Source organism: Diorhabda carinulata, chromosome 1 (genome assembly GCF_026250575.1).
Source record: "Diorhabda carinulata isolate Delta chromosome 1, icDioCari1.1, whole genome shotgun sequence".
In the NCBI taxonomy this organism is placed as follows: Eukaryota; Metazoa; Arthropoda; class Insecta; order Coleoptera; family Chrysomelidae; genus Diorhabda; species Diorhabda carinulata.
This window is the reverse complement of record NC_079460.1, coordinates 12,328,834-12,338,967: the sequence shown is the minus strand read 5'-3', so window position 1 is coordinate 12,338,967 and position 10,134 is coordinate 12,328,834.

Genomic DNA, 10,134 nt, shown 5'->3' with positions numbered 1-10,134 from the left:
ACGTCACTCAGATTGCTGTAGACATGCTGCAAAGAATTAAGGCCAGTTTCAGTCAAAGGCTACAACAATGCATTGCCCAAAATGGACATCACTTGTCGGACATAATTTTTCGTAAGTGAGTATGTAACAAATGCTATGATTTAACAAGTGTTTATGTACCAATAAAATTGTTTTAAAGTAAATATTCAATTTTTTATTATTATTTTAAAAACATCCGGTTCTCATGAATGACCCTGTATAACACTCTCGATAATCTTTCAACACCATCTACAAACAATATATAATTTTTTATATTTATTGATGAATATTTAATATACCCATAACTTTAAGTATGATTTACAATCAACAATCTTTCTCCTAATGACGATGACATCCAATTTCAAATTCTAAATACATCTCAGTCAATTAATCTTAACGTTTCAGGTCGTTTGGGATATGATATCTCAATGAAACACAATAAGAAATTATGAACAAATTGTTTCACGAAATTATACAAAAACAATTATACTATTCAAATAGTTTATTCATTATTGAACAATTATTTCAATTGTTACCTTATAGTGAAGCGAATGGAGGTTTATACCGCGGTTTTTATTGGGTTGAATGATTCAAAAATGTCGAAGGGCATAGTGACCGAAAACAGGTATTGGGGAATGTAAAGACAATTGCAATGTACAAAAAGTGGAGTATTGATAGTTCTTTTCCCTTGTATAGATGTTATTATTTACATTGCTACCGATGTTACTGGAGATCAAAATAAAGACATATCAGTGAAGTTAGAAATGTATATCGACTATAATTTGTTGGTGATGTGATAGCTTTACGTCAAGAAGTAAATGATGATAAATACAAGAAATTTCATTAACATGTAATATCTTTGGCGCCCTTGTAGCTGAATACACTCCTATACATCGAATACATTCAGGCATCGGCAAAAGGAGGAGGTTAGTTTCCGGTTGCAAGTGTTGCACATTGGACAGGCTCCTTTCCATCGTGGCTCCCACGAGCTAGATTTGTGAAGCGTCTATATTGACATTCGGTTGTGTTTACCTATCTTCTGACCACAAAAGGACATGTTATTGCAGTACATTTAACACAACAAGAGATTTCGCGATATAAGAATCTCAAAATCACAACAGGCCATAATTCTACATCTGTCCAAATTGCTAACATGGTGATAATTCAGATGACTTCGAACTTAAAAAGCAAGCACAAGAAGGTAGTATCGGTAAAACAGAGTCAGGTCGGCGACCTTTCTTCTATGCTCTAAACCGTCCAAGTTTTTGGTTAACTCTAGATCGTCTATAAGTCGAATTACTCTCGTCTGTACTAAGTCGAGCATCTTCAGGGTATACTTGGGAACGAGCTCCAAATGTGCTAGCAATATTCCAAAGATGGACGAATCTGGATCTGGTAGAGAATTAAAAGCTGTCGCGGAGTATATAGCTTTATAGTCTTAAAGAGGGCTCAAAGTTGTTGTGAAGCTGCCTATGCTATGCTATGCCATTGTTCCCAATCTCAACAACCAATAGGCAAATTTGCGGATCTGGTGATATTTTATGTCCAGACAGGAACAAATCCTGAGCCGCAGTGCCAGCCTTCTTTGTAAAAACAGTAGCCTGGGTCTTTCCTACATTAAACTCAATCAGATCGCTTCCACCCCACTTCAGTTTTCGAGATGAGTATGGATAGTGTGGATCTGTTGCTGCCTACGGATTTGGGTTTGGCTATCTTCGACGAAGCCAAAGATTAGGTTTGTAGTTTTGGCGAGTAGATCGTTGTTGTAGAGTAGAAAGAAAGTAGATGACAATATGCATCCTTGGGAAACACCAACGTTGACCTCAAACCTCTCTGAGGTATGTCCATTTATAGTGACCTGGATGAATCGGTCTTTGAGTGAGCTAGTAAGCCAGTCCATGAGTGAGGACGACAAATCGTACGATCTTAATTTAATTAGAAGGTTGGCACGTCAAACTCTGTCAAAAGCCTTCGACATATCTAGTGCGATTGTTCGGGATTCCCCATATTTCTCTATAGCTTTATGCCTTTTGTCACAATACAACACCAAGTTCGTATCCTAATTATACATAAGAATAGAAATAAATTGAGATCGTTATGCATAGATTTCTATTGCCGAAATAATGTAGAAAAAATATTAAAAAAATGAAAAAATGTTTTAAATTTCAAGAATTACCGTATGGACCATTTGAAAACTAAAATTTTGTATAAATATAATGATGTCTTGCTATTGAAATAACTATGTAGCATAGCTACAGAAAAATTATTTATAAAATAAACATAGATCATGACTTGGCAGAAAAATTGATTTCTACATCAGAAAAATACAAACTACGAGATATTGCTTACTCTCTTCGTCAAGGACTAAAAACCACGAAAAATAGATTCGACATACATTACAATAGGAGATTGTTGATATTCCTGATTGTCTCACAATAACATTCAACGAAATTATAATTCACAACCAAGCAATCCTTCACCGTCCCCTCGTAGTTACCTTCAACAGAACTTCAACTTTTCTAGAAATAATTTCCAGAATAATACCCAAAGAAATATGTTTCAAAATTCGAATTACGGTAATACCCAAAATTTCAATAGAACTCCACTTTTTAGAAATACTCAACATCGCAAAATAATTCCACTCCTATGAGCGGTGTATAAACAATTTAGGAAAGAAATCAGTCCATGAACGTTCTTACTAGACAAACACACAATTTCAATATAAATGCCAGAATCGAAGACGAAACAGAAAACTATGATGAGAAGAATTTTCAGGATTTTCACGAAAACCTTCAAGAAGAACAACCGCCCCCGCATAATCTTAATAATAATCAAGACTACCCTCAATTACCCTACTTTATAACGCCCAAATCAAAATTAAAAGTTTTAATCGATTCAGGTGGATCTAACACCATAATTTCTCCAGACGCTGCATCACTTGTTAATAAATCTAATATTCATCATAAACCATTCACATCAACTTCCATGAAATTAACTCGTAAAATCAGCTACAATCAGCATACATGACGAATTTATGGATGCTCGAACGAGTGAAAATTTTGATATTTTGCTTGGCAATTATGACTTAAAATGATTTAACCCAATTTTAGATTATTTGAAAAACATTAACTTTTATAAATTTAAATTTAACAATTCCGTTAGAAACTTTATACCTAGTGTAAAATTCTTGTTAGTATAAATAATGGTAAACTATTACTTCCGGCAAACGTTGTTGATGACATAAGAATTCCAGAGTCTATTCACACGGTAAGTAATGGCTTTATAGATGACATTACCATTGTTTAAAGCACATATGGGCAACCACCGGCCCGCGGGCCGGACCCCGCCCCGTGTAAGATATGATCCGGCCCGCGAGACATTTTGGAAAAACCCAATTAAAAAAAATATTACACTAAACTAAGTACTTATACTTAGTACTAGTACATATCTTTAAAAGAAAATACTTGTTTGTGCTTTTTATCTTATCCGACACCGGATATGATATGAATAGACTATAAAAATGTGGAGTCATCAATAGACTAATGAATCCCATAGCCTAACAAGTTTCCTTGTTTTTCCTTACTTTACTCATGGGAATGACGGTGAGGCGGCAAACATCAAAACCTTCGATGTTTACCGCCTCACTCTCTGATAATTACCGCCACTCGGCGTGCTCGATCAAATTCTTTGAAGTTTGCCGCCTCACGGGCTACACATCAAAAGATTTTATTTATTGCTTCTCGATTATTCTAAACTAGTTTATTCCAGATTATTCCTTCATTTTGTCTATATAAGCGGGTGGATGGCCCGAAAGTTAGTTCAGTTCTATTTGAGCTACCGAGGTGATAACTCAGACAAGCGATATCCTTTTGCTTCCTGTCATTGCATACTAAAATTATGCCGTGTGTGTCGAAATATTGGATATTACGTTAAGCGTGTAGTAGGCATACAAGATGTATATAACGCATGATGTACAGGTCTTAACACACTTCTTCGAGGGAGGTCTGCTTGAATTAGTTTCATTTCAGTTTAGTACTTCAAACATATCATATGGCAGTTGTTTTTTCATTTTAGAAGATAATAGCCCCAAATGCCTAACCTTAGAGAAGGCTTCTCATATGTCTAAGAATATCGCAAAGCAGTATTTCTTCCCTTCTGTTTATTCGATTTACTATCCTGGGAACATGTTCATTACTTACGTCTTTGTTTCTGAGTTCGAACTGATAATATGGAATCAGGTTAAGTTTCTCTATTAAAATTTTCTAGAAACTTTAGAGAGCACTAGTAATAAGCTGATAGAACAATACGACATGTCTACTAATCATGGAATCATGATTATTTTGACAATTCTCCATCCATTAGGGAAGTACAGGGTCCTTCACAGCGAGCTGAATCGACATGTAAATGGAAAAGTACTGCGACTACTGTTCTGAAAATTTGTTTTCATGGGTTTTCCGAAATGCTCGTTTCAATTAAAATAATTTCAGTTTTCTGAAACTTCCGGTTATACTGGAAGTGGACCTTTTATTTTAAACGGAGTGCCTGTGGTTTTTATTGAATTTTTAAAATGTACGCAAAATTTCGATATTTTTTATATAAGGCATAGTATGCCTAAAGTTCACCATTCCTTAATTATTTCACATTTTCGAAATTTTTGGATACATGTAGAGCCCGCCACTAAAAAAATTATATTTTTAAATTTAAGTGAGTCGAATATTTGTTAGATTTGGACAAATAACACTTACAGCTTCCAAAATCTTGTGCCGAATTTCGCTATCTAAAAACTGCGAAAACATTGAAGTTATGACAACCACTCCAAAAAGAGTAATGGGAGCTGGCCACTATTACCGCAATTACGTAATTTTTTTTGTCGTGTGCTCAACATCTTTTTAGATGCCTAGATTTCACAAGAGGACAACCAATAAGGGGTACTGGACTTAAGAACCTTAAGGCTGTTGTCGCTGCTATAAGAAATAGTCGGTCCACCCGAATTTTTAATATACCAAGAAGCACCATACAAAAGGATGAATATGACGATCCAAATCTATAACGTAACACGATGTTTTCCAAAGTTGAAGAACAAGAATACGTAGTAAAGTTGTCAAAGTTATTTTATGAACTTTAAAGACAAGAAGTCAAGAAATGTGCATATGACTATGCAGACAGAAGCAATTTAAGATGCCCTTTTAACAAAGATAAGAAAACTGCAGGTGATGATTGGCGCCCCTATGTTTATTTATGGCAGAAAACGAATGAATTCTGTGCTTCAGAAAGGAGGTCCTCCAATGGCAGCATATTGCTGTTCAGATAAAGGCTGGATAACGAAAAAACTTTTCATTTTATATTTGAAACATTTTCAAGAAACTGTTAAAGCAACTGTGGAAGATCCAGTGCTACTCATCATGGATAACCATACTACACACTGCACTCTGGAAACCTATGAGTTTTGTGAAGCTAACGGAATTGTTCTTTTGACAATCCCCCACATACTTCACATCATCTACAACCACTTCTCTGCTCAAATCAGCACAGTTTTAAATTGAGGGGATTTCATTTGTAATTCATATATCTCAAATTGACGGTTTTTGTAGAAACTTGATAAAACGGAAATCATCATGGTTTTAATTGTCACCTAACGATGGCTAACAACGAATAAAAAGTTAACGTTAAAAATTAAAATACTCCATAGTCAATTAAAAATATTTTTAAAACACTACACTAAGAGGAGAAGAACAAAACTAAAAATTATATTAAAGTAAATGTCCGAAATGGTTGCCCCCAACTTCCAAACATTTATGGATTCTTCTTAAAAAGGCGTTTCAAATTTAAATTTTGTAGTTAGTCTTCTTGAGTTTTGATTAATATAAATTCACAAAAAGCAATTCTTCTTGGATCGTCGTCTGGCTTTAAATTTTGTACCAACAAGATTGAATACGGATGGAACTTGTGTTTTTTAAGAATCCTGTGAATACTTATCTCTGATATTCTCAAATCTCTTTCCGCATGGATTAATAAATTTTCAGGATACGTTCTGAAATATACCAAGACGGTAATTTCATTAGCTTCATTGTCTACGACATATTTCAATTTGTTTGACGCTCCAACAAACTGACCATGGGTTTTACAATTATGAATGAGCCGCGTAAGTGTATCCAGATATGGCAAACGAAAAGTATCGCAGGCTCGTTTAATAACCCTATCACATTACCCGTATATTACCATCAAATTGAAATAATCTTTATTAATAAATCCTAAGCGGGGCATGATGAATACTTTTGCAACGCTTAAATATCAAGCTGTTTTCATTGTTTGTTCGTTGATATGTTAGCTTGTTTTTGGTCGCTCCAGACAACCGAAAATTAAAAACCATGAAGATTTCAGTTTTTTCACGTTTCTACAAATTTGATATATATGAATTTACTAAATCCCCTTAATTTAAAGTGTAGAAACCAATGGTAAAGAGAAAAATTTTCTGAACACCCAATATAAATTTTTGTCAAGATTTTCACAGATTTTGAAAGCTGTAAGTGTTATTTGTCCAAATCCCAGAAATATTAAACCTGACGCACTTTAACTTAGAAATATAATTTTTTTACTGGAGGGCTGCATGTGTCCAAAAATTTAGAAAATGTGAAATAATTAAAAAATGGTGGACTTTAGGCATATTATGCCTCATATAAAGTTATATTGAAATATTGCCCACAAACCAAAAATTTAATAAAAACCATAGCATTTCGTTTAAAATAACGGGTCCACTTCCGGTATAACCGGAAATTTCAGAAAACTGAAATTATTGTAGCTGAAACGATTATTTCGGAAAACCAATGCAAGCAAATTTTCAGAATTATTCATAATTCATGTGTCCATTTTTATCGTAAAAATATCCAGAATTGGCTTCCCAATATATAAACTGTTACCATACCTGTGTTGATACATATTGAACCCTCGCGATATTATGAAACATTGCTATCAATTGAATTGATAATTAAAAATGGAAGGTCACTGTTTGCAGACTTGTTTATCACTTATTACTAATTATTCTAAAGTCACTATCCTTTTTCAGAGCATTACTTATAACGACTTCACTCTTCGAAAGACAAAAATGGAACTAAACTTTTGGAACTAAACATTGTCACAGCATTTGTTCTCATTAATAATATGTCCCCAGAAAAAAATAAATGTATACTAGTGATAAACACGAAGCATTCCAATATTACGGTCGACAGAGTTACTGCTAAAGTAGAAATTTTCTCACCTTATAACTCCTTTAGGGGCAGAGCAGTTGTGTCACTTAGAGATTGCATCAAGTAAGATACACAGACGTTTTTTTATGGTATACTATATCCAGCTGGAATAATTGCATATGTACAATACAAATATTTTGCCATCAAAAAATGAGATTCATTCTGAATTCTATCAATTTCATTTATTTCAAACAGTTTATAAAATAGAAAAGTATATGAATTTATAGTACAAAATCTAATGCTTTATTCACAATCATCATTTTTATATATTTTTATAGGAATATATATATATATATATATATATATATATATATATATATATATATATATATATAAAATCCCAATTCATTCAAAATTGCAAAATATCAATTGCATTTGAATTCCCTGCGAAAGTTATTATTTCATTTAACAAGAAATGGAAGATATTGACGCACCCTGTGAACTTGGTTCGAATATAACGATGATAACAAATAAATTTTATCAAATCAGCAATTAAACCAGCCGGAAAACACTAATATTACATTACGTGTGTTTCCAAATATAAAAACCTTAAAACAACAACAAAAGCTCAAAAAAATTTTAATCAAAATCAAACTGTACCAATACCAGAGCTCCTCTGAGGTTGAATCATTTCTCAGTTATCGAATACCAGACAATAGAAAACTAGTCCTTGCAATGGACAGCCGGAATATGTCATACAATCAGCATGTAAAAACCCCAGTGATATATTTCATTTCAATCAATTCCCATTTACTAGAATCTGATGCAGGTTACAGATATTGTAGTCGTGCAAAATGAAAAGAATGTATTGGATTATTGGATAAAATAAATTCACATTTCTACAATATTTTGAAGGTTAAAACTTTTTGTTCTAAGCTTGACCTCAAAATTATTTCAACAAATAACTTAATTCTGGTGAAAGCAAAAGTGGAAATATACAATATAATGTTAGTTCTACTGGAAACCAGAATAACACACTAAAATTTTTCTGCAGCATTATTAACTTTAGTGAAATTTAGTATTATGTTATGATGAATTACGTAATAAATAAATCCAAACATCGTTAGCACTCCATACTTTTCATAGAAGTGAACAAATAATATATATATATATATATATATATATATATATATATATATATATATATATATATATATATATATATATATATATATATATATATATATAATGCATCTAAATGTTCTTGATTAAAGGGCTCTTCTGTTTCAAAATTATTTGAGTTTTTAAAAGAAATAAATTTAGACGTTTCGACTTTTCTTTAAGTCTATCAAAATATTTTTATATATATATAGCACCACATCAAATGTTTTCTTATTGGAAACTCAGATGGTATTCTACACGAAAATACCTGGAAAGTTTGTGACTATCTTCATTTTGCAATCTCTTTAGTTTCTTGTTAAGTGTTAATGAAAAAATTGAAATATATCAAAGGATCTTGAAACAAATTTCAACTATATAACGTGAAGCAATAATAATTATAATTGTGAAAGTAGAAAAAAAAACTTCTAACATAGTCGTAACAACTTTGATCAATATCGAAGGTACTTGGTTACACGTATTCATTCTCACCTTTGATCATACATGGACTGTCTTAGAAATCCTGTTTCTAGAGAAATATTGACCTAGGGAAAGAGGATAGATGACCTGAGTTTGTTTACAGCTATTTAATATGCCTCAATTATAATGCTCAGTTTCAATTTAGACGTTTTCGTACTGTCCACATTGCTAACATTTTCTTGTCTAAAATTCGTTTTTTATAGTGACAAAGCTGCCATGAATAATGGAAAAACAAAAGTTTGAATGAGAATATTTTGCTGTCGAGGATCATGCCTCGTATTATCCAATTTTATGATTTATATAAGATGATGATACGAGGATATATCTCACTATATCCTCGTATCATCATTTTCTCAAAATTCTTAACTTACTATAGAACCAAACAAAATTTCAATGTCAATATATTAATTACAGCGAACCTGCAACGTTTCTAGACCTTTCAAAAAAATGTTTCTTCTTTCTTCTTTCTTACAGCCTTTTAAACTTTTTTTCAGTTGAGGAAAGAGATAGTCGGACTGAGCCAAATCTGGTGAATAAGGAGGGTGTGCTATTAATTCAAACCGTAAATGACGAATTTTTGACATGGCAACATGAGGTTTTTGTGCAGGGGCGTTGTCCTTCAAAAACAAAACACCTTTGGATAGTTTTCCGCGCCTTTTCTGTTATATTTTTCCCATAGAGTGGTAAGTAATGTCGAATAGTGATCTCCAGTTATTGTTTTACCCTTATCCAAAAAATCAATCATGATTACTCCATGGCAATTCCAAAAAACTGATCAAGAACTTTTCCAGCAGATTTTTGGACACGAAACTTCATAGGTCTTGGAGAACCAGAGTGTTGCCATTCCATCGATTGTTGCTTTTTTCTTGATTTATTGCATAACTGGTTTACTGGTTTACTTTTTGACGTCAAACTTTATACTGACACTTCTAATAAGTTATTGTCCGTTGCTATGGTAACGCAATATTTTGTTTATACATGGAACTGGTCTAGGCTAACTAGCTATCAATACATCCTCGTACATAGACTGAAAGGGTTATGATTCATGGTGAATTGTCACAAACGACAGCAACATTTATTGCCACCACCAATTTATCATGAAACTCCGACACAGAATATTCTTGATATAGTTTGGGCCACATAGAACTACAGATACTATCAATTATCAAAACATTATTATATTTTGGAGTATCTTATGATTTATTTCGTTTGATGGATCAAATACACAAAATGCTCAAAAAGATAAATCATTGCTAATTCCAAATATGTGAACAATATTGTTTGCTACTTTATC